Here is a 27817-nt window from a genome sequence, read left to right as displayed (position 1 = left end):
GTAATCAAAAGAGTGTGCTACTGGCATCAAGACAGATAAAGACAGATAATAGCAGAGAACAGAGACCTGAGAAATAAATACTCACATATATGATCAAACGATTTTCAACAAAGGTGCCAAAACCATTCCATGGGGAAAGAACAGTCTTTTCAACAAATGATGCTGGAAAAACTGGATGTCCACATGCAAAAGAATGAAGTTGGACCTTACTTAATATCATACAGAAAAAGTAACTCAAAACGGATCAAGGACGTAAATATGAGATGTAAAACAATAAACTCTCAGAAGAAAATATAGGACAAAATCTTCATGACATTGGATTAGGCAAGGCAACGATTTATTTCATATGACACCAATGGCACCACTAACAAAGGAGAAAACAGACAATTTGTACCTCCTGAAAATGAAAAAATTTTTGTGCATCAGAAGACATTATCAACAGAATAAAAAAGCAACCCACAGAATGGGAAAAATATCTGCAACTCATATATATGATACAGGATTCATATTGGAATATACAGAAAACAACTAAAACTCAACAACAAAAAAACAAAAAAGTATATACCCAGAAGAACTGAAAGCTGGGTTTCAAAGAGGCAACCCATGTTCATGGCAGCATTCTTCACAGTAACTATAATGAAGAAGCAACCCAAGTGTCTATTGATAGAGAAATGATCAACAAAATGTGCCATATACATGTAATGGAATATTATTCAGCCTTAGAAAAGAAAATTCTGACACGTGACAAACTGGATGAACACTGAGGATTTCATTCTAAGTGAAATAAGCCAATCACAAAAAAAGACAGATACTGTATAATTCCACTTATACAAGGTACTTAAGGTAGGCAAAACAGAAAAAACTAGAGTGGTGGTTGCCAAGGTCTGAGGAGAGGGGAGACTGAGAAGTTGTCATTTAACAGGTACAGTTTTTTAAGATGAAGAGTTCTAGGGATAAATGGTAACAGTGTTTGCACAACAATGTGAATGTATTTAAAATGACTTAACTGTACGCTTAGAAATTATTAATATGGTAAATTTTATGTTATGTGTATTTTACACAGTTTTAATATATATGAATGATCAATGGGCACATGAAAAAATGCTCAATATCACTAATTATCAGAGAAATGCAAATCAAAATTACAATGAGGTATCACCTCACACCAGTCAGAATGGCCATCATTCAAAAGTCTACAAATGATAAATGCTGGAGAGGCTGTGGAGAAAAGGGAACCCTCCTACACTGCTGGTGGGAATGCAGTTTGCTGCAGCCATTGTAGAAAACAGTATGGAGATTCCTAAAAGACCAGGAATAGACTTACCATATGACCCAGGAATCCCAATCGTGGGCTTATATCCAGAAGGAACCCTACTTCAAAAAGACACCTGCACCCTAATGTCCAAAGCAGCATTATCTACAATAGCCAAGACATGGAAATAGCCTAAATGTCCATCACCAGATGACTGGATAAAGAAGTTGTGGTATATTTACACAATGGAACACTATTGAGCTGTAAAAAACAAAAACATAATGCCACTTGCAGTAACACGGATGTCCCTGGAGAATGTCATTCTAAGTGAAGTAAGCCAGAAAGAGAAAGGAAAATACCATATATCACTCATATGTGGAATCTAAAAAAAAGAGAAAAAGATGACAAATGAACTTAAATATAAAACAGAAAATGACTCATAGACATAGAATACAAACTTGTGGTTGCCAGGGGGGAGGGAGGGAGGGGACAGACCGGGAGTTCAAAATTTGCAGATACTGACAGGTATAAACAGAATAGATAGACAAGATTATACTGTATAGCACAGGGAAATATATACAAGATCTTGTGGTAGCTGACGGTGAAAAACAATGTGACAATGAATATATGCATGAAAAATTGTACTCTACACTGGAAATTGACACAAGATTGTCAACTGAATATAACTCAATAAAATAAAAATTAAAAATATATATACACATATACATATGAATGTGATTTTCATCTTTTATTTAAATTCCAAATATAAAAATACGGATTTCTAACCGTAGTCAAATATAATTAAGCAATGCTATTGGAGAAAAGTGACAGTAATAATTTTAAAAATGCAATCTTTCTTAAAACCTTCTTCCCACAACAGGAAAATTTCATTCCTTTTCTGTACCAAATAATTCAAAAATTTTATGGGAAAAAAGTTTAAAAAGCTAAGAAAAAAGTCCTAAAAACTTCCTAAACATTATGTTCTTACAACTGAGAAATGGGTATAATTAAATTTTGCTAATTTTATCAACAAAAGATGAAGTCATTATTTTATCAATATAAATAAACCTTCTCCCACACACAACCTATTTTCTTCTTCTGTGAATTGTCAAGCAGCATTTTTGCCCTATCAAATTAGAAAAATGGCAAGACCTGAAACTATTAAGATAAAATGAAATGGACAGACTCCCATACTGCTTATAGCAATGTAAAGAGCCATAACTTTATGTGAAGAATATAAAGTATCTGTAAAGTACGTGTGTTTTAACCAAGGAATGCTTTTTTGGGGAATGTGGGCCAAAGGAAATAATCCTACTTAAATAGGGAAAAATATATACATATATATGTATATACCACAAAGTCCATATCACAAAGTTATTACAAAATTAAGAAGAGGGAATCTTTAAAACAAACACTAGTTTGTAAATTTATTGATTATGTGAACTATGGTTCACCTCACTGACACGCTACTTAAGCTGTTAACATACTGTTTAGAAATGCCATGTAACAGCACAGGAATCATTTACAATACAACGTTATATTAATAAGAAACCCTATAAAATTGTATAATCATTACGATTCACATTATGTTTAACAAAAATCAAACTCTATTGCTAGGAGAAAAAATTATTAATGGACTATCTGATTATGATAACCCTAAATATTAAGTCTAAAGTTTAAATTTTCCCCCAGGAATAAACTACTGATAAACACAGAAACACAGATAATTACAAATTAATTAAACTGAGTGAAAAAAACAAAACAAAACAAAAACAAAAAACAAAAAACAAAATCTAGAAAATGCAAATGAATCTATGACAGAAAGCAGACCAATAATGAGGGAAGGTAGTAGAAAGGACAGCTGACATGACAAAGAGGCATGAAGAAACTTTTGGGAGTGAGGCGTATGTACATTTTCTCGATGGTGGTAGAGATTTTTATTGGTATAGACATGTTAAAATTTAACAAATTATACACTTTAAATAGTATCCCTTTAGATATATTTATATCATAAGCACTACATATACTGTATGTCAAGCATACCTCCATAAAGCTATTTTTTTAAGTATAAATAAACAAATTGTCAATTCAACTGGTGTTTTACCACTGAGGGAAAAAAAAAGGACTGTTATTCTGTGCTGGATTATAGGTCAATTAAGTGGATTTATATCTGGCTGGACACCATTGCTAAAGGAGTGTTGATCAACCCATGTTAATTCTGTCTCTTTGCAGGGGTCTCCACTGACATGTTGGCCTACTCAACACTTACAGTGACTTGGATAAAAAACATAAAAGCATGATTTTCTAATTACATGACACAGCTACAGGAAGATAAAACTAAAACTTTGTAAGTTACAAACTGGCTGAAAAGGACTGTGAAATGAAATGAGTAAGGAGTAATTTATTCAAATTAAATAATTTACAGAAATTTTTCATAAGCAGCTATTAATAAGGCAACCTTTCCAGTACCCCAGAATACAGACTGCTGCTTCTTATACAGTACAGTTACTATTTCAGAAAAAAATTTAATAAGTTTATCTCTGTATTAACATGGAAAATATTGATTTAACAGTCATAAAATCTAATTTCTCTAGATAAGATATACAGCTATCCCTATATATCTGAGAGGGATTGGTTCATAGATCCCCCACGGATACCAAAATATGAGGATGCTCAAATCCCTTATATCCAATGGCTTAGTATTTGCATATAATATATAGATGTCCTCCCCTAATATTTTAAATCATCTCTGGATTATTCTAATACTTAACACAATGTAAATGAGACATAAATAATTGTAAACACAATGTAAATGATATGTAGACAGTTGCCAGAGCAAGGCAAATTCAAGTTTTGCTCTTTGGAACTTTCTGGAATTTTTTTTCCCAAATATTTCCAACACATGGCTGATTAAATCTGAGGATACAGAACCTTCAGATATGGAGGGCACACTACATAAATAAAAATATACAACATGGTAAAATTTCATAATTTGTTGTTAAGAAGCATGCCTATAAGACAGTTACTAATGAATATCCTTCAAATTAGCTCATGCCTCTAGTTTGTCATCTCCTCTCTACCATGTAATATATACTGCTCTTACTAGAGTTTAAAAAATATTGGCTTTATTTCTTTCTCATATGATCACTCTAACGTAATTATGGCTAATGAGGAATAATAACAAAACCATCCCTCTCATCCCTGATGAATGTTCTAAGTGAAAACTTGGATAAACCAGACTATAATAAATAATAAGCAGGCTAAAATATAATATGAAGGCATTATGAAAATTGAGAGCTACTTTTGATACTTCTTTATCAGCAGAGAACTTATCTTAAAATGGCTGACATGAGGACATACAGTCACCACTTAGACATTAAAAAGTGAAACCTTTGATTGTATAACTTTTTAAGACTGTCCAGGTGTCCTTCTGCCTTTCAAGGAATTTAACCAACTCACAGTGACATATGGGCACCGTATGCTGAGCCAAGAGGTGGTGAACTGAAGATTAGCCTTTATTTTGTGACACAGAAATGATGCTAATGGACCCAGACACTAGAGGAATAATGACCAATACATAACCCTGGGACTGAGAAAAGTGGGGACTAAGCACTCGGTCAACTACCCTCCTACTCATTCACGTAATGTACACAACAATATTGTAAAAGTGAGGCACAGACTTAAATTACTAAGAATGGAAACAACTGATCAAAAAGCACAGACTTATATTTTAAGGTAACTTATTGTCTAAAAATCCCTGGTAGTGCATTCCACAATAGGCACTACATATAACTGACACACCCACTTTTTAATTAACTGAAGAATGACACATATGGCAGTAGCTTTTAACAGTAAAAGTCAAATTTGACCTAACTCAAAAAATAAATTCAAAACCTTAAAATGCAAAACATTTCATATAAACTGTGCAGCAGGCACTGTATCACAGGATTTTGATGATCTCTCCAAAGTACTAAATTTACAAAGTCACATGTCCCTATTTATGAGGAATATTAATAAGCCTACATTTTAGCTCAGTAATTATATTTCTAAAGTTATTCTACAAAGATAATCCAAAATACAGAAAAGGTTTTAAATTCAAATAAGTTTTTCATAATAGGAAAAACTAGAAACAACCTAATGCTTTTAACTCTTCACAAAAATGTTCACATATTATTAATTTTTCTCAACAAAGACCCTGTTCCTTACCCAGTGTTCATTTCTATAAATAGTCCCATGTTCATCCACTCAGTTGCTCAAGCCACAATCCATGATATCTTCCTTTCCCCTTCTTTCCCCCACATCCAAGCTATAATCATATCCTACTGACTCTCCTTGCAAAACATATACCAAACCCCACTACTCATGTCTTTCACTGCTACAAACTTAGAGCAAGCCACCATTATCTTCTGCCTGTATTACTACAGTAGCCTCTTACCTGATCTTGCTTCCACTTCACAACCGCAACCAATTGCCCTCATCAGTCTACCCTCTATAGAGTAGCTATAGTAACCTTTTTATTCTCCTTTAAATTCAGATCTACTGCTCCTAAGTTTCCAATGGCTTTCCATCACATCTAGATTAAAATCCAAACTCTTTTCCATGATCTACAGTGCCCTACATAATCTGATGCTCCAGATGCTATCTGTGTCTTTGCACTGCTGTTTCTTCTACCAGAAATGCTTTTTCCCTAAAATCTGCAGAGCTCACTCTCTCACCTCTTAAGTGTCTATTTAAATGCCACTTTTTCAGACAGAACTTCCCTGGGAGCTCTAGCTAAAATAGGATGTCCAGTCATTCCCTATCCCTTTACCTCACCTCACTTTCATCAAGGCATTTATTACTACCCAACAGTATACTGCAAAAAAAAAAAAAAAAAACACAAACACACACACACATATATATATATATATATTTTTTTACTATCTTCTATCTTGCAAAAAAGCAAGATCCATTAGAACTACAGGTTTAGTTTACTCACAATATTCTCAAGACCTAGAACAGTATCTGACACACACTAACAGCTTAAGAAATGATCTGTCAAATGTTGAGTGAATGTTAAAATTCTTGTAACAAAACAACATACAACCATTTATTATTTAAGAAATGTTTCAAATAGCGTACGAAAAGCTAACATCATAATATAAAATGACAAATAAGAATAAACCAGCATTTTCTTCTTTTTCCTATCCTAATTTTGAATATAATAATTTAATGTTGAAGGTATACTTTCATAATTAGGAAAAATTGTATCTTAAGAGTTATGCCTGACAAAATTTTGCTGCCTGTAAACTCAGTGCTTTAAACAAACAACTCTGTCGTAGAGAAAGTTTGTGCCAGAAAAAAAAATCAAAGCTTATTTTTTAATGTAAATTGAAGGTTCCCAATTAGTTGGGTGCCAGACAGTTTATCATCCAAACTGGATCCATTTTAAGAGTTAAAGAGGGCTCAAAAAGTAATTAACAGGTGTTTAGTTGACCTACAATACACGTAAACTGAGACTTGCTTTGCGCAAACCAGGAAAAATAATCACCTTACCCATTACCTGCATGATTAAGTTCTCTGTCTTTAGGTCAACCTTAAAACCTCCAAACTCACCTGTCTCATCTCTACTTCTGCTACAAAACTTAATACACATGCCATATTTGACTGATTACTGACCATTCCATTAACCATGCCCCTAGCTCTTCACTTCCTAGGCGGCCTTTTCTTCCCTTTGCTGCCTAGAAAAGTCCTATACCTTCCAGCTTAGTGTCACTTCTTCAACAAAGTGACTTCTTCCTTTCCCATATAATAGCATGTCCATATTGCTAATCAAAGACTCTTAATAAGAGCCTTATGAATGGCCTGATGGACATCTGTGAAGTTCTGAAATTATATGTAAACACTGGGTTAGGATGTTTTGCTCTTTTTTGAGGTTATGCTCTTTTCTGAGGAGAAAGCATTGTGACTATTTTCAGATTCTACAATTAATAACCCAAAAGGATAAGAATTATTGCTTTATCATATCATTGTAGATTACAATTTTTTATTCATCTCCCTCACTACACTGTTGCTTTAAAGCATCCTGTCTATATTCCTAGGAATAAATGGCATGATGAAACGAAACATTAAAACGATATGTCTAACTCCCCAATTCTCCCCTAAATTCCCTTAAGCTCATTCTAAGATCCCTTAAAATTACTTCTGATTTTATTATTTTCATCCTCTAACTTTTAAATTTCCCTTCATTTATGAATTTGAATCATTTAACATAAAAATTTAAATTTCTTCCCATTAAAACTGTTGTTCTCTTTTCCAAATTTTCTGCATTTTTCATATATAATCAGAAATGGAAAAAAGCAAAATAAAAAAAACTGAAGTTAAAAAAAGTAATACTTGTTAAAATTTAAGAAAAAATACCCCCCCCCCAAATTTAAAACTCAGTGTCCTAAAAGAATCACAGTATTTATGGAAGGAGGAAAAGGGAGGGAAAAGACCACAGGTGTATGAGTCAATCTATCTTAACAGAATGTTTGTTTCATCTCTACTTCTTAAATTAAGATGATGGGGGGAAAGATCTATTCACTTTATTATATCATATACATCTAATTTTACTTGAGATTTTACTGAACTTTTTGCCAAAAACCTATCATGTGGCAGTCTAACAAACATTGCTATAATATCAACGGCTCATGCGCAAAGAACACACACACACAATCTGACAAACAACCTTGAGGTACTCACCGTGCTGTACACTGCCGAGACAGTAGGAGTGAAGATTCGATCCTCCAGAGGCTGCTGCACAGGTCCTCTAGGAATTCTAGCACAGCGAGTTAAGGATAAGAGAACGCAAAAATGGACTGCTTTAGCAGTAAGAGAAAATTACAACCACTATATTTATTGTCAACAACCCAAGGTCTGTCACCCTATTAGTGGGGTTACACAGCTACTACTCCACAGAAACTGGAAAACAAAGTATTTCAAATTTCCTAATGTGATTAGATCAATCTCTCCAAAAGTGATTCCCACGATAAAGACTCCATGGAAACTCTAAACAAATAAAATTATACAACAAGCCTCCTAACTTTGGGCCCATGATGAGAATCTACCACCTTTACTTTCTAGAGCAAAAGACTAAGGAAGCATAAGCAGGATATTCAGGAAGATAAGACTAATTCATCAATGTGGAAATTGCTGACAAAGGCCCAGTCTGTTCTGCTAACTACACAGGAATGGTGAATACAATTATTTCCTTGTTTTTCTGTTTCAGCTGCTACTTTTCCCCATATCCACCCCCCAACTACCCATTTTTAAAAAGAGGCTCTCCACCATAATTTAGTTTAAAATACTTCAACATGTTGTCAGAACACTCTTTAAAAGACAAAAGACTATCATTTTATTCAGCTTCAAAACTGAAAAATGTAAATTCTTCTACCCGATAAAGTAATATTTTACCTCTTAAGAATGACAACCGAAAGTCTGGCACCAAAAGATTAATAGCAATTACCTCTGAATGACAGGATTACATAACTGTATCATGTGACTCTTCTGCAACAAATACAAATTATTTGTATAATCTAGATGTATTTTAAAAGAGAGACTATAAATGTAATAAACCCAAAATGAGACACAATCCTTCCTTCAACCTAACAAATATTTAATACTTCTCACACCATGTTCCCTTCTAATTCAATGAAATGGTTTGGCAGATAAAGTGACAGGTGCGAATAATTTTACATGAATGACTGACCACAAGTTGCAGAGGTCTGAAACGAATCATTAGAAGTAAGATTCTTTATATCCAAGTAGCAACAGTATACTCAGGTGGGAGGAGGGAAATAAAACAAAACAAAAAGCCCTTTGCTTTAGTCATTAAAAATTACTAACACTGTACAGTCTCTAGACAGTTCTTTAAACTAGCGCTCTCAGACAACAGTTCAAGGTATTGCCATTGTCCCCTGCACACAAAGAATTGATTTAAAATGCTGCACTGAGAAATAACAAAGCTAAAACTACTCATAAAGGAACTGCTTCATCCAAAGAAACTAGACATACATGTTTACAATGTAGAAAACATAAGTCTAGCAGGTTTCAGGACCAAGTCCTTTAAATTAGTTCTTTCAGAATGAAGATCATCCCTAGCTAAAATAAAACCTTCTTTGAATTACAGTTCTGCATTGTGGTCACATGAATGGCAGAAAATGTGAGACCATTCTTTCTCCTGCAAAGCCAACTGCTAGTAATTTTTTGAACTAGGGCTAACTGTCACTGTGTGGGAATAAGTTCTCAAATGAGTTACCGGTACTAGGCCTCAAAAGCTGAGCCATACCACTTAACCTTACAAGGGATGGATTTCTATTAGTTACTTTATTGGCTAACATTATTACTATAATTACAAGATTTCTAAACAGACAACCACATACTTGGCCAATAATCCAGTAACAAACATTCCTTCTCCATGGCCACAGAAAAAGAATATTGACTTCATTTATTTCACTCTCTGTAAACTATCTGCAGAATGCTGTGGATTAATAAATTAACTGTTTCTTAAAAGACCATTTGGATAGGGGGTGGGTATAGCTCAGTGGCAGAGCACATGCTTAGCTTGCAATGAGGACCTGGGTTCAATCCCCAGTACTGCCACTAAAATTAAGTAAATAAGAGAAAAAACAAGACCATTTGGATAAAAAGTATTTTAAAACAAAAATATAGTTCTATAAAAAAGAAAGCTGAAAACAAAAGTAGAGGAGATCTGAATCTAGAGCATGCTGTAAGCCTAACTATGCTGTCTTCAATGAATCATTTTATAGTATCTCCTGTAAACTGAGGCTCAGCAAGATGAAGTAATTTGCCCAAGTTAACAAGGCTAACTGAGTTAAGTGGTCAGGCCAGGTTTCTCTGTTTCTAAAGACAGTGCTCTTTCCTATGATATCAATGTGCCCATGGGAAGAATACTTCATAGCATAGTAAAAAGCAGTATCACAATCTGGTCAAAATATGGTTGCCCTTATCTGCAAGACAGAACTCAATTAGTATTTCATCTCATAAGAGTCAATGGAGTGTCACTCTAAAACTCCTAAAAGTCCCAAAATCTTGGCCTAAGCTGAATCATCTGCCCAATGGCAAATGAACACTTAACTACTATAGACTGGGCACTTAAGGCAGGATACCAAGGGAGCTTATTTTAATGAAGCAATTTTCTCCTTTAATCCTTAGTGTTGATGGTTACACATCTCCATAAATACGGTAAAGAAAAGAAAATGTACATTTGAAAAGTGTGAATTTTATGATATGTGAATTATACCTCAATTTTTTTAATGTATTAATTTGTGACTAGGCTGTTTAGCCCTCTTCTTCACTAAAAGTCTAAATAAATCAGTATGAGATAAGCATTGCTAGGCATTTTCTCCGGAAACAAGCAAATTCAAAGAAATGACATGCATATAAAGCTCTTACACTACATACTTTCACCTAATTCTGGCCACCATTAAGCTCACCAAGCTCTGTATCTCCAGCATAAATCACCGGATGCTTACCTCCCTTTCAGCTCAATGTAAGAAGCAAACAGCTTCTCACAGTACCACTTAAAATTCTAATTCAATCAGTGAAGATGCAGTATGCATGTGCAGTGCTCCAAAACACACTGTGTTTTTTAAATCTCATGACTAAAATACAGTACTTGACACTTCTGTAGTTCAAACTGCTGATTTATACATCATTAGGAAATATAAACATAATCATTACAAGAGTGGACAGCTAGTATATAATACCTGAATTAATAAGACTAAGAAGAAATATAAATAAAAAAATTCTAATTCCCCACTTTCTTTCTAATAAAAAATTAACAAAAGACAAATTTCAGAAACAAATAAAATTTGAGAGTTAAAGAGTATTAAAATACAACAGACTCTAAATTGATTACTATAGTTCTCACTACAGGCTCTCCACATTAAACATCAAGTAGGCAGATAAAAAATTTTCAAAGACCAAATTTCAACAAAGAAATCTAAGGATCTATGAGGAGATTACATAATGATTTGAATGTTTCCTACTTACACTATTAAAAAAAGGACGAGACTAGTAATTTTTTTAAGCTCGGATGTTTACTGAAATTTCAAGGATGATGTGCTCTCATCAGGATGAAGCTTCTTGATCTATGATGATCATATCTGACCCTGGGTTTGATTAGAAGTCAGTAACTCCTCAAAACGTAGATTTTGACAAATTAGAAAACAAGTAGTGAAAGTCAATAGAAATCTTCCTCCAGTTTGCTGAATGCTCATGTTCCATTTTCAAGTTCCGGGTGAATGTTTCTAAACTCCGCCCCACTCCACTCTAAGAGAAGCTGCTACCTGGATGCTCAGTACAAGCAATATTCTTAAAGTAATGGCCTCAAGTTATCATTGCCTCTGAAAGAGAAAGCAACAGTACACAAATACTGCTTTAGAGAAGACAGAGGTAATTAATTTCAGGAGATGCAAACAAATGAAAAAGATCCTTCTCTGCATTATTTCTTATTTAAGCTTTAAAGCAAAATGGTTATGTCAGTCAATTTATGCCTTCTCTACTTTCTTTCTACATAGTTTTGATAATGAAAAAGGTAACCTACATAACATAAAAGAATAAGGGCAGATTTTCTAAACTATACCCCATTTCACAAGATACCACACATGATTTCTCAAAAGAAACATTGTTTCAAATATAGTTGCTTTAGAAATAGGTATATTCCCTTTATCACTAGTTCTGACCCATAAGGGATATGCCTTTCAAAAAATTAAAGAAACTTAATTTCAGTAAACCAGCGTATTCTGAAAACAATTCTTACAAAAGAAAATTTAACCTACCTTTAAAAAGAAAATGCACTAGTCAAAGTGAATAAATAGTCTATACAATTTTTAATTGTTAAAAAAAATCCTGTCATGTTTAACTCGGGATGTTTAAAAAATAATTTAAGAAAGTCCGAAATTATATTCTTTGGAATTTTTCAGGTCTGCTGCATAAAGAAATTGATTAACTAACCACCCTCTCCTGCAGGGACAACTGGACAGACACATGCAAAACAATGATTGGATGCTTATCTCAGAGCATATACAAAAATCAACTCAAAATGGATCAAAGACCTAAGTATAGAGGCTAAAAGTATCAATTTTTCAGAAGTAAACATATTGATAAATCTACACAACCTCATATGTGGCAACGAACTGTTTAGATATGACAGACACACAAAAGAAAAAGCAACAAAAGAAAAAAATAGATAAATTGTACTTCAACAAAATTAAGAACTTTTGTGCCTCAAGAGACACCATCAAGACAGTGAAAAGACAACCCACATAATGAGGAAAATACTTCCAAATTATATGTGTGATAAGGACTTGTATCCAGAATATATAAAGAACTCTTACAACTCAATAATAAAAACACAAAAAACAATTTTTTGTTTGGTTTTTTAAATTTTTTATTTTTTTTACATTTTTTAATGGAAGTACTGGGCATTGGACCCAGGATCTCCTGAATGCTAAGCACGTGCTCTACCACTGAGCTACAGCCACCTCCCATACACAATTTTTTAAATGGGCAAAAGATTTGAATTGACATTTATCCAAAGATATACAAACAGCCAAAAAGCACATGAGAAGATACTCAATTTCACCATGGAAATGCAAACCAAAACCTCAGAGACACACCACGTTATACCCACTAGAATGGCTTTAATACAAAAGCCAGAACCGGTAAAGATGTGAAGATACTGGAACCCTGATACACTGCTAGTAGGAATGCAAAATAGTACAACCATCATGAAAAACAGTCTGACAGCTCCTCAAAAGTTTAATTAAGTTACAATATGACCTAACAATTTCACTCATCAGTATATACCCAATACAATATGTCCTGGAAAAAACTTGTATATAAGTATTTATATATATGCAGCATTGTTCATAATAGCCAAAGGGTGGAAACAACTAAATTGCCCATCAATTGATAAATGGAAGTATACACAAAATGTGGTATATACAGTGGAATTTTATTTGGCAATAAAAAGAAATGAAGTGTAATTAACTCCTGAACAATACAGGATTATAGACGCCAACCTACAAACACAGCTGAAAATCTGCTTATAATTTTAGTCAGCCCTCCATATCTGAGATTCTGCATCCTCAGATTCAACCATGAACCATCCAAGTACTGTAGTATTTACTGAAAAAAGTCCATACAATGGACCTGTGCAGTTCAAATCCATGTTGTTCAAGGTCAACTGTATTAGTACATGCTACAATATGAATGAACTTTAAAACATGCTAGTGAAAGAAGTCAGTCACAAAAGACCACATATTATATGATCTTTATGAAATGTTCAGAATAGGCTATAAAGACAGAAAGACTAGTGGTTGCTTGAGACTAGGCGGAATGGAGAGATACGGAGCTGACAGCCAAGAGGTATGGGGTTTCTTTCTGAGGTAATGAATTGTTCTAAAATTGACTATGGTAATAGCTGAATGTATCTGTGAATGCACTGAAAACCACTGCACTGTACACTTTAAATGAGTGAATTTTATATATGCATATTTTATTACAATGTTTTTTGTAGAACAGATAAACAAGATTACACTGTATAGCACAGGGAAATATACACAAAATGTTATGATAAATCACAGAGAAAAAAATGTGACAATGAGTGTGTATATGTCCATGTATGACTGAAAAATTGTACTGAACACTGGAATTTGACACAACACTGTAAAATGATTATGAATCAATAAAAATGTAAAAAAAAAAAACAGAAAAAAAAAATTAAACTTTTCCTGCACTGGGTAAAAGCTTCATAAAAGACAAAGGCTAGAGCTGTACTACCAGAGACTGTAAATCAGTAAGAGAAGCAAACTTCAGAATGGAGCCTTCAGCTGGTAATAGTAAAGCACCCTAAGCGAATTTCTACTTACCTAAATGGCACCAAAGACAGAGACCATCTCAAACCCAAGCACGAAACTATGCTGATTAGATTGATGCATGTTATTATGAAAGATGAAACACAGAGGACTAAATTAGAGTTTGAAGTTGTCAAGTGTAGATATCAAGCATGTAAAATGCCCCTAAAAGCAGAACATACTGAATGTCCCTACCTAGCAACTACAGAAATCTCAAGGGTCAAAACTTTAGTAATTCTGTATGAACAAAAGCAAAACAGAAACTAAGTTTTCAAACCTAAACGCAATGACATATCTCCTCCTATTTCAACTTTGGAATCCATACAAGAATGTGTTTAAAAAAAATTTTTTAAAGAAATAGAACATTTTCTTCATTGCTGCTTATCTTTTTACCATTGAAACAGCACAGATATGAAACTAGCCAATTTTAATCCTTTTTTCCAACTCAATTTAATGTTGGGCTGTTAATTCAGGGGCAAAACCCCTTATTGGAATTCAGAATTTTTCCACTGTTAGAAAGTTAATACAGTAGCTATTCTGTCTATCATATAACATCTCCAGCAGTGTCTAAGGCAGCACCCTGTAATCAAATACATTAATATTTCTACTGCAAAATATAGGAATGTTCAGCTTCCGACTTTCTGTCCAGAGTTTTTTAGCCAATTTACCAAAAAAGAAAATTAGTTTCCCTAAGCTCTTTTGATTTTGGAATTGCAAGCCTATACCTTCTTTCCCATTGTAGTTTACCTGTAAAAGTCTCTGGAAATCACCATTTGAATGTTAACAACTAGGAACCATTATAACGCATTTTTTTTTAACAAATTCATAGACATCAGTCTCAAAGTGCTTGGCCGGAAATGCCCCTGTTCCGGCTCTGGCACAACTCACTACGTACTGCAAACTGATTTCCTGACAGTCACATTTAAGTTAACCCAGAAACATACTCTGCATAGAAGGTTTAAAAAAAAAAAAGGCCAATATTGACAAAGAAAATGACTGCTGACCATGCTGTCAACATTTCTACCCAAGACAAAAATACAGTGTTTGTGAGACAAAATGGTACACAATGGAAAAAGAATGATATTCTCACAAATTTCAAACCTAGTTTTTAGCCTCAAGTTTCAAATTCTAAGACAGACTAGTATTTAACAGTGTTAAAACACTCAATTCTGATTAAAATACATTCAGTCCAATCCACATGACAAAGCAAAGGCAGAAGGCCACAAAGTACCCCTGTTCTTCAAAAATGCCCACCTTAAAGAAATTTCAAAAACAACAATGAAGTTAGCAATTCCATCCGTATCATCTGAACCACTCAAATGGCCTTATATAATAACCAAATAATAAAACACGCTCATGTGCCAGATTATTCTGGTTATAGACACAGATAACAACAGGTGGGGAACATACATTAGACAGATTTTTCAAAACTATCCTCAAAAAAGAACTAAATAAGCTAGTCATTCACATATGACAAAAGTCAGTCTTTACTGGACATTCTACAGCTGGCTGCAAAGTTTTTTTCTGGATATAAATCTGAGCTCTGTAAAATTTTCCAGGCTTTCACATTTCCCTGAACTAGCAGAGCATTTTAAAAATGTAACAGGCACATGAAATTGTTAAGTGTAGTGTTCTAAAATTCCAGTAGAACTTAGGCTAAAAAAAAAAAACCACGACAAGTTAGGGAAGGTGAAAAAGTCCTGGAGATGGATGATGATGATACCTGTACAACAATGTGACTTAATGACACCTAATTCTACTTAAAAATGATTAAAATGGCAAATTTTAGAATATGTGTATGTTGCCACAATAAAACAGGCTTTAAAAATGAATTTTAAAATAAATTAAATTTTTAAATTTTTTAACAAATAAATAATTTTTAAGTAAATAAAGAATTCTGACTATGGAAGAGCCAGAGAAGATTTTCCTGGTTCTTCTGGTTTGGCATTACCATTCTGTATGAATTGCTTGGAAATTTTATCAATGACTCTAGCTCTTTCTGATTTTTATTTCCTTTCTGGGGAAGAAGGAGTGAGAAACTTTATTTTCATAGATACAGTGCAGTGCTAGGATGATGCAGACAATGGTAATCATCTAGACCTGCATGCAGTGCAACTATTTTCAGTATGTATCCCTAGGAGAGGGGACACAGCATTTCCTACACCACCCCCACATGGTAAATCCTCTACCTCTGTGGTTAAACCATGACTTACAAATCCAGATGGGAAGGAAGGAATGACTCATGCATTTGAAATACTGCTTGCTCTAAGTCATCCATATATAAAAGAAAATTGAGGTTTGTGGGGTTTTTTTAATGATAGGAAAAATGAAGTTTCTAGCTTTGAAAGAAAACAAAAAGAAAGCAAGCATAGAAGAAACATCTGAATCTTAAAACATTTGAAAATCAAGTGCAGTGCAGCAGGATAGACAAACAGATCAATCAACAGACCAGAATATCCAGAAATAGAGCCATACAGAACTGGTAAATTTTTTTTCCACAATGGTACAAAGGCAATTAAATAGAGAAACAATACTGTTTTCAACAGAAGATGTTATAACAACTGGTAAATCATATGCAAAACAATGAACCTCTCAACTTATATCTTATCCTGACAGGAAAATTCACAATAAATCATGGATCTAATGCAAATTTTTAAACTATAAAACTTTTTTAAAATTGAAGTATAGGCAGTTTACAATGTTGTGTCATTTCTGGTGTACAGCATAATGTTTCAGTCATACATATACATATATATATATTCATTTTCATGTTCTTTTTCATTATAGATTACTGAATATAGTTCACTGTGTTATACAGAAGAAACCTGTTTATCTAGTTTATATATAGTAGTTAATATCCGCATATCTCAAACTCCCAGTTTATCCCTTCCTACCCTCTTTCCCCTCTAGTAATCATAAGTTTGTTTTCTACGTCTGTGAGTATGTTTCTGTTTTGTAAATTAAGTTCATCTGTGTCTCTTTTTTTTTTTTTTGAAGAAACTACAGGAGGAAATATTTTTGGCTATGGATTAGGCTGAGAATTCTTAGATATGATACCAAAAGCATGATCTATAAAACAAAAAGAAATTGATGAATTGGAGTTATCAAAACTGAAAACTTCTGCTCTGTGAAAGATACTGTTATTAACAACACAAGACATAAAATATGAAAAATATCTGCAATATCTTGTATCTGATTAAGGACTTTATCTAGAACATATAAAGAACTCTCAAAACTCAACAGAAAACAACCTAGTATTTTTTTTATATGGGCAGAAGTTTTTAACAAATGACACTTCACCAAAATAGATATACAGATGGCAAATAAACATGTGAAAAGATGGTTAACATCATTAGTCATTACGGAATGCAAATTAAAACCACAACGAGCTATCACCATGCCTATTAGACTGGCTTTACAAAAATGACAATAACAAGTGCTGAGGATGAGGAACAACTGGAAATCTCATATGCTGGTCAGCAAAGTACAAGATGGTAAAGCCACTTTGGAAAACAGTTTGGCAGTTCTTATAAAGTTAAACATACATATATCATACGACCCAGCAATCCCAATCATAGGTATTTATCCAAGAGAAATGAAAATTTATACTCACACAAAAGCCTAAGCACAAAGGTTTATAGCAGCTTTATTCACAATGCCCATAAAGGGCAAACAGCCCAATTATCTTCAACTGGTAAAGAGATGAAATATGGTACATCCATATAACAGAATACCACCAGGCTTTAAAATGGAATGAATTATTGATATAACAACATGAATGAATCTCAAATGCTAATTAAGTGAAACAAGTAAGACTCAAAAAGGCTATGAGTCTTTTTATGTGACATTCTGGGAAAGGCACAACTATAGGGGTGGAATAAGATCAGCAGTTGCCAGGGGCTGGGATGTAGGGGAGAGTTTATCTACAAAGATATGGTACTGAAGAAGTGTAACCTGGTGATGGAACTTTTCCGTATCTTCAGTGTGGTGGGGTTACAAAACCCTGCATTGTCAGAATTTACAGAACTGTATAGCTAAAATAAATGACTATTGTATTTCTCCAAAGGTTAAGCAACAGAGTCAGCACATGTCTCAGCAATTTCATTCCTGGGTATATATCTAAGAGAAATAAAAAGATATAGTCACACAAAACTAATACATGAATATTCATATGAGCATTATTTACAACATCCAGAAAGTAGAAACAATGTTTCCATCAACCAATGAACGGATAAACAAAATGAGGTATATCCATATAATGAATTTAACCTGGCAAGAAAAAGACATCAGAGTCCTGATACATGCTACAACATGGATGAACCTCGAAAACATAATGTTAAGTTAAAAAAAAAAAAAAAGGCCAGTCACAAAAGACCACATATTGTATAATTCGATTTATATGAAATGTACACATCAGGCAAATCCATAGACAAAAAAGTATTTAAAAAAAAATTAGTGGATGCTTAGTCCATAGAGGATTGAAGGAAATGCAGGAAGGTGGGATGTCTGCTAAAGGATATGGTTTTTTTCTGAAGTAATCTATAAGTTCTAAACCTATGGTGATGGTTGCATGAGTCTGTGATATACTGAAAACCAATGAATTGTACATTTTCAATGGGTGAATTTTATGGTATGTGAAATTATATCTCAGTAAAGCTGCTACCAAAAAAGTGAATAACATCGTTATGTAATTTTCAAACAAATTTTAAAAATAAATAATATTAGAACTCCATGTTGGGGCAAGAATTTTGTTTTGTCTACTACCCTATCTCCAGGATCTAGCACATTGCAGAAAAGAATCATAAATTCAAAATGCTTCATCATCATGATCTAGTCCTATAAACTTAAAAGAAGTATGGCTCACCCTATCTACATAACAAACAAAGAGAAGTGTTACACAAAAAATAGTAAAACAAGTACCCCACAGGAAAATGGGTAGCTGGATTTGTGCAGCAAACTAAATTTCTTCCAGTGGCAGAAAGCAATATAGGATCTTATAGTCTCCTGAAACTGCCTAATGACCTTGTAATATGGAAACGTGCTCAGCTTGCTTCTTGACACTACTATGGACAAACTTCTCTTTTCAGTAATATCTGGAAAATATCCTTCTCTATCCATAGCCAACAAACCCAAGCCAAAGACACCTATGCTAAACAGGGGAACAATACTGCTTGCCACTATACCAAAGGGGAGATTTAGAGTACCTAGAAGTAAGTAGACATACTTCTGTACACTAGAAAAAAACGGTAACAAAGAGATCCGCATTTAAATGTAGAAATAACTTCACAAAACAAAGAATCATCATTAATTCATCAACAATAAAAACCACACCAAATCATATTCAGAAGGCTCTCATTGCTCTAGTCAACCTAACATCAAATGCAAGGATTCCATACACCTAGTACACTCTACTTGACAGGAAAATCCTTCAAATATCTGAGCACTGTTAAATAAGCCTCCTTTCAGTCTTTCTCAGGTGAAACACTCACTTCTTTCTGACTACTCCTCAAGAGGCAGATGTGGTGTAATCCTATCAAAGCAAAATAGAAGGGAGACACTTTTCTATCATCAGTGCAACCATAGATTGTGTAAGCTCTCTTTACGCCATAACTCTGCTTATTAATATATTCATGTTGCCTGTAATAAACTATTTTCCATGAGTTTTCCTTCTATCTAAAATTCTCATAAAGTCACACCTGATTCATTCTGGGCATAAATAATCCATCATTTGAATGTAAACAAAATAATTTGCACCTGGTTTAATTTCATCATGCTGATTCTATTTCATTTCATTTTGAAATCTAATCATACGCTTAATTTTTTCATCTAAGTTTCCCAGAGGTCACTGCAAGGATAAGAATTTCATCTTAACTTAAATCACTGCAGGGGAAAAATACTAAGTAGGTCAGAATTAAAGAAAGAGCACTGTGATACTCCAGAAACCCCTTCTTCTCGGCCAGAGGAAATGGAGGAAAGAGTCCTCGTGAACCATAGAGTATCAGGGGAATTTCAAAGAAGAAAACTGAAGGAGGATCCCTAATTCTTTGCATGAACCTACACAAGCTCCAGATTCACCTCTGAGTTGTACATAAATGGGACAGATTCAAAGCAACATATTAAAAGCTCTGAAAATGACCCAAGATTAATACTGCCCCCACTCCCTACCCAGAGACAAAACTTGAGCCCTGAGCCTAATCAAGTTGATTGTCTGCTTAAAAAAAAGTTTTAATCACAATTCTCTAAGGATTATAATAGGACACAGAATCTACAAAACACAGAATTTTTAATGTTCAGGAGACAATCTGAAATTACTCAACATACAAACATAGTAAAATGTCACTAATTCTCAGGAATTTGCAGTCAAATCTAACAAGGCCGAATGGCCTGCTCAAAGAACATTCTCCAAATGATCCAGAATTTATAAAGCTTAACATTTACAATGCCTAGGACATAGCCCAAAATTAGACATACAAAGAACCAAGATAATGTAACCAATCCTTAGGAGAAAGACAATTAATAGATGCCAACCATGAAAAGACTCAGAATTGTTAGAATTATCAGACATAGACCACAGAGCAACTATTATAACTATGTTCCAAGAGATAAAGGTAAACACATTTGAAGTAAATGAAAAGATAGAAATCCTCAGAAGATCTATACAAACTACAAGAAAAAAAGAAAATGGAAATTTTGGAAGTAAATGATACTGTATCTTTTAAAAAATCACTGGTGGTATCAATAATAGAATGGAGATGACAGAAGAGTCAGTGAATCAAAAAACAGACCAAGGAAAAGAATAAAGAAAGAAAAATAATTATTAAAAGTAACGAGATAAGGAGGCAAAGGGGGAAAACTATATAATATGGAAGTTTGCTCTAGTAAATTATAAGTTAATAATGTAACCCACAGGTTAGCAAACTTTCTCTTATGAAACCAGATAGTAAATATTTATGCATACATGGGATTTGTATGAGCCCGAGAGCCACATGGTCTCTGTCACAACTGCTGGCCTACCCTGTTGTGATGCAAAAGAAGCTGTAGATAATAGGTAAAATGAATGGATATGGTGTGTTCCAATTAAAACTCATTTACAAAAATAGGTCCCTGGCTAGTGGACCATTTTCCCCAACACTCTACACAAGACTGCCCACTTAAGATAATAAATGCCCAGTTATACAATAATCTCTGACAACACAAACCTTGAGTTTCCAAGCATTAATTGAATTCACCCACGATGTAGATGGAAGAAGATACAGTACTATGTTAAAGACTGACACCAGTGAGATTCTTGAAATTATCATTAATAAAACTTGGTATTATTTCAAACAACTAGAGTGTACATATGGTTTAAACTCAAACTAGTTTTCAATAACTAAAGCAATTTCTGATATGCCAATGATCACATCAAATGTTGATTCAGTAACAATGACAGTGAATCCTTAGGTAATTTTATTCCATAATCTCAAGTAATAACAATAATAATTAAAACAAAAGAAGGTAAAACAAATGAATGTCAAGAGAAAAGATAATTTTAACATATCCATCCCTGTTAAAAGAAACAAAAAGACAAATTTATTTCATTTCAATTCTCTTTCCTATTAAACCATCTTCAATAATACTAAAAATAACTATGGAAGTCAATTATTTCACACTGTGCTTTTCATTCTGACAAATTTACTATTCCAAAGGGAAAATACCTGCATGTATTTCTAAAAAAAGATCTATTTTTATAAAAACACACTGATCTCCCTATAGTACAATGCCTCACTAATGTTCCTTAATGTTTTGAGACAAACATTATTGTGGTTTATTTGATTCAATGTACTATAATAATAGACTGAAATACAGCAGTCCAGTAGCTCAGTCCACATGGCCAGCTGCACTCTGCTTCTGTGCTGTGTTCTATTCCTCTTCCCTGTCCCCTTTAAACTTTGACTACTACTAGATACCCTAAGTCCCCTACACCTAATGTTCACTATTTAAACAGCAGGGAGGCAGCCAAAAAGGAGTATCAAATCCTCCCTGCTTCCTAACTATTGCTCAACTTTTAAAAATCCTATTTTAAGAGGACTGTAGAAAGTTACAAAGAATTCTCAAGAGAACGGAGAATGTGATTCATTTCAACTAGTGCAGGATGAGTGAACGGTGACTAAAAGGACTGGCTTACAATAGTGAAAGGATAGAAGAGGAAAGAAACATGAAGAAATAAGATCCACCTCCTCTTTTTTTAAGTGATCAAAATCCTCCTTTTCTGCCTATTAGCAGCTTCTCCACAGAATTTTCCTAATGCTTTGTGTTTTAGAGGCTCTGGGTTCAGACAATCTTGGGTTCCATTCCTAGCTTTAGTCCACAGTACAGTGTGTAGTCAAGAGTTAACCTCTAGGCAACAGCTTCCTCAATTGTAAAATGGTAACAGTAAAAATACAATGAAAAAGGATATGAAAAAGAATGAATACATATATATATATATATGTGTATGTATGAATGAATACATATATATATGTATAACTGAATCACAATGTTGCACCAGAAACACAACACTGTAAATCAACTATACTTCAATTTTTAAAAATTCATAAATTGATTTAAGGATTAACTAAGTCACTACACAAAACACTCTCTGCACAATTCCTGGTATTTGATATTCAATCCCTGTTAATTCCCTCTTCTAGCCCCCAAATTAGAAGTAATATGATACAACCATGGTCAGGAAACTGGTATTAGAAGGACAAATGCAAGAATTAGGCTTTTAAGCAGCTAGTAACCTCATTCATTCATTTTCAACAAGTATTTTATAAGTACCTACAAAAGTAGTAAACAACATAGGCAAAGTCACCAAATTCATAGTGTTTACATTCTATTCAGGACAGACAGACCAAAAGTCAGTAAACAAACCAGATAATTAAAATGGTGAAAATGGTATGAAATACAAAGAATGATATGAGAAGTGAGTGACAGTATTCTAGATAAGGTAGAAGAGATAACATTTAAACTGAGATCTGAAGGATGCAAATTATTCATTCTACAAAGAGCAAGGAGAAGAGCATTCCAGGAAGGTGGGCATCAAATGCAAAGGCCAGAAATGGGAAAGGGCTATGTTCAAAGATCACGATACTAGAGTGAAGGGAGTATGTAGGAAGTGGTAGTGACAAAGTTTGGAAACTTAAGCAGGAGCTACATCATTCAAAGTTGTGTAGGGCCTGATAAACAATATGAAATCTAAGGTCAATGGGCAACAATGGCAGAGTTTAAACTGAGGAAGGGCATAACACTAGCAGTACTTTTAAGGACCCCTAGCAGTACTTTTAAGGACCCTTCTGATTATTTACAAAAAAATGGACTGGAGAAGGGTAGGAGAAGAAATAAGAAGTCTACTTAGACTAGCTGTTGTCTAGGTAAGTGATGACTGTGGCCTGGAAGAGAGTGGGATAGTAGACATAAACGGAGAAAAGGACAAGTTTAAGTAGGATTTGCTACTGTGTAAGAGTAAAAGAGTAACGGAAAAGAATAATCAAAGAATGGCCTACAGATGTTTTACTTTGAACTGCTAGGTACACAGTAATATTAATTACCAAAACTGGGAAGGAACAGGCTGAAGCAGTGGTGAAGAGAAAATCAAGATCTGAAATGACTATTGGAAATTCAGGAAGGGATATAAATATGCAAACTGGATATAAGAACATGCAATTCAGGCTAAAAATCTGATACAAAGATACAAAAACTTGAAAGTCATCAACATAAAAATAGCATTTAAACTTAAGAGAAAGAAAGCAGCAAAAGACCATAGTCCTGAGGGTGAGACAAAGGAGGAAACAGCAAAGGATCCTGTCCAGGTAGGAGGAAAATCAACAATATGCAGTAGTACTAGGGTAGCAGCCAAGGACCGTATCATTATTCAAGGAAGTGAAATGAATGTTGCATCCATAACAGTCTCTTTACACTAACTGCTGACATACAGGACAAGGGTAATCAACTTGCCAGCCTTTCAGGAAACACTGAGAATCAAAAGTTTCAGACCACATGGGCTGCTATACTCTAGCCAACGTGTGGCTAAAATCACCTCAGCATTTAAAAAAATAAAGTATGAATAAATGGAAACCACCTCCTAGAAATGAAGTAATACAGTAAAGGAATTTAAAAGCATCTAACATACAGCAAACTTCAATAAACATTAGCTATCATGGTGGTTATTTTAAAAATTATCTAATTTTGAAAATGGCTTAGTGTTTACAGCCACAAGTCTTACTGGCTAAAAGATAATCTAAGTTCTGAGGTTCCAGAGCAGGGCAAACAACAAGATAGCTATGCTATCTTTTATTAATGAAACAAGTCACAATATTGATGTAAGCATTATAGCTACATATACAAAGTACAAGAATTTTTTTAAAGGAGGAGGGGATGAGTAATATTTTCCTACTGAGAGGAAGGGGGACTGGATAAAAGCAGAATTATGCTCAATTTTAGTCAGCTGTATACAGCTACAGTAAGTTACTTGCATTTCTCAAACTTAGGTCTTAAATATCAAGGTTTACTTTGACCACTGAAGTAGACAGTTAGGCAGAAAAGAGGTTAACACAATCCTTAAAGGTGGATTAAAAAGCAAACGAGTGAGGCAAATCAAACCCACTATTTAGACCAAACACTAAATCCCCAGAGTATGAAACTTCTAATTAAAAATCACAAAATATGAGAATAATTTAACTTCTCCTCAAAAGTATAAACACATGGCTCAGACCTTCCTATTATTTAATAACAAACAGCATCTTGAAAAGAGATACAATCCTAGAGAGAAAAAACAAAGGAACTCTCACCACCTGCCATTGAAGAAACCATCTCTTAAATAAAAAAAATAACCCTGAGTATTTAGAACAGATGTACAATCAATTCTATTATTCAGAAAGTGATTACCTGGTTTACATATATATATAATCTAGTTTAAACATAAATGCATATAACTACTTCTACCTTTGCCTGTTTCACTGGTCATTATAGTAAGATTATTGGAGAGTAGAGGGTAGAAGAACAAGTTAATATTAGCTCTCAATTTTATTACTCCATTACAGCCTGTCAGTGTTGAACACTATTTAAAGTTTATAAGGTAAATATTTCATTTTATTATAAATTTATGAATATGAAGGCTTAAATACAAGTACAAATGTAAATTCATTAACACATTAAAGAAACAAATCTTTATCATCTTTCTTTTAAAAACTTCAAGGCTTTTATTCTCTTATTTTGTTTCAGCTTTGATCATGGTGGAGTTTGTTCTGCCATTTTTTTTTTATTTTTTCCTTGCTTTATTGTACCAAGGATTCAAATGACAGTAAAGCAAATATGACAGACTAGGAGTCTGTAAGGTCCCATAATATTGCAGAAGTTAGGCCATTAATTTGGCTCTTAGCTTTCTGGTGGCCAGAGTGAAAAGAGAAAAATCAGTTACACAGTTCTTGGCGTTTAAATACAGAAATTCCTCTAGGAATTAATACTAGTTTTAAGAATTAACACATTTATCATAATATTAAAATGAAAAATGTATGGCCTATTTCAGACTATCACAAATTTTAAAGCAGAACTTTAAAACATAAAGGCACAAACAAGCATAATGATAACCTACATACATTTTAATTTCTGAAAATGATAATCTGACGATGAAGCAGGTTGATTCATATTCAGATCCACTCAATTCTCTGCAAGTAGCTCTTATTTTAAGATTCACATGCTTTAATTGAGAACAGATTTTAGAATAACTTTTTCAAAATATTACTACCATATCTAGTATGCACTTTTGCTTCTTCCTTACTGTCTGCAACCAGTCTATATCAAAACACTTTCTTTTTCAAACTAGAAAAAGCATAAAATACAAATATAAAAGAATAAAATACAAATACAAGTATCTCACTTTAAATCAAGTTTATACAAGTATCTTTTGCAAAAAAAAAAAAGGTTCAGGGCAAGAGCTTTTCCTATTAAATCATGTAATGAAAACTTAATGTTATGGCCAATAAATTCTTTAATCCATCATTGAAAATAACACAAGATACATTTTAGGACAAAATGAACTACTTGGGTCACTTTTAGACTGTGTTGCACATCCCTACGTACTAATGACAAACAAGTGACACACCAGGAAGGGCAAAGTCTTTGGACCTGTGAAACACCAGAACTGAATCCCAGCTTCCTCATTTACTAGATTATCTTGGGGGAAATGATCTCATTTTCTCAAGCCTTAGTTTCCTCATCTATACTTTGTGGGAATGCTGGGAAGAATTAACAAAACAAGGCTTGTGATGTGCTTGACACATAATAGGCAATATTTAATTATTTCAAGCAGCTCTTCCATAAAGACTGTGGTTTTCTTTCTCTGTATTCATATGACAAAGACAGCTCTCCCAGATTCCTATCAATTGCTAACAGCATCAAGAAGTCTCCTATTTCACTCTTTAGAGCTTACAAAAGAGAAACTGAAAGATGTGGTAAGGAAAAGGTCTTTGGGCGCATCTGACAGATACTGTGAGATATGAAAAAGGAAGTTAAAAAGAACGTAACCTGTTTCATATCACACAAAATCCTGAAAGACACTGAGGTTTACCAATCTGGATAGACATTTATTCACCCCTTCAAAGAATTTCTCTCTCAGATGAAACTTGTTAATTGTCTTAATTGTTCTCCCCAAGGTGAGCAGCTTACCAGATGAACAGTTCTCAAGTCAAAGTGATTTATATGAAAGAGTGTCAGAAAGAGGAAACTGTTTTCTTATTTATATCTGAACAACTAGTATCATTAGCCAAATTAATTTGCCATACTGTCACATGTCGGAAGTCAAATTACTAAAAACATCTTTCCCACCATGCCAGCTATCAAGGAGACTTATGGGAGAAATTAATATCCTTTTACTAGCAAAACTTATCTCCAAAGTCTATCGTCCACTTGAAATTTTTTGACTAAATGTAATTTTCCCCTTTAAAAAATGATCCGATGAATATCAATGGTAATAAAAAATACTAACCAGTACCACTCAGAAAATACAATTCTTTTCCTTCTTCCGTAGTCATCATTCTCAATAATATCAAAGTGGACTGGAAATATTTTTCAACACTCCGTCTACTTGCAAATTCCAAGCCAACAAAAGCAGCAAAGCATTCTGCAACTCAATCTCCCTCTATTCACAGCCACGCAAGGGAGCAGGTCCCCTAGCAATACTTAGTGAACAAATAATAACAGAAGTCAATTTTCAATCATGAACCCAAAAAACGGATTAAGTTATCTTTAACTTTTGGTTAAAATAATACCAACAAGAAGAATACCAATTTTTACACCATTATAATTTACTTTCAATATTCAATAAAAATGTCCTCACAGAGAAAAAAATCCTACAAACGACTAGCTCTCTAAACATAATTTCTTAAGACACAGACCCATATGAAGTCAGTGTAACTTTATTCGGTGATTCTGAGGTATGGCAATAACTGCAGGCAACATTTCCCTTTCTCATTCTAGACATGTCCAATTCCGAGAAAGAAGTTTTCTTTTTTAAAGCAGTCAGCAGCATTTCTTTTCAACATAATATTCTGAAAGGAAAGTATGTTACAATAAAAATGATCAAACAAAGTTTTTCAGATTTTATGTTCTTCCATAGAATGGGCATAGCCAAGATGACTTTCTT

At 33.8% G+C, this 27817-nt stretch overlaps 1 protein-coding gene across 16 annotated transcripts in view; it reads right to left on the bottom strand.

Moving 5' to 3' along the window:
• Window positions 1-27817, bottom strand: part of EIF4G3 (eukaryotic translation initiation factor 4 gamma 3) — a 320865-nt gene that overhangs the window by 225211 nt on the left and 67837 nt on the right. For all 16 annotated transcript variants that reach the window (XM_072975204.1, XM_072975193.1, XM_072975205.1 and 13 more), the window contains one exon: window positions 7976-8051. The gene's annotated coding sequence lies outside the window, so the exon portion shown is untranslated. The remainder of the gene's footprint in view (window positions 1-7975; window positions 8052-27817) is intronic.

Source organism: Vicugna pacos, chromosome 13 (assembly GCF_048564905.1).
Source record: "Vicugna pacos chromosome 13, VicPac4, whole genome shotgun sequence".
Lineage (NCBI taxonomy): Eukaryota > Metazoa > Chordata > Mammalia > Artiodactyla > Camelidae > Vicugna > Vicugna pacos.
Note: the sequence above shows the minus strand (reverse complement) of the source record. Positions and strands in the feature narration are given on the sequence as shown.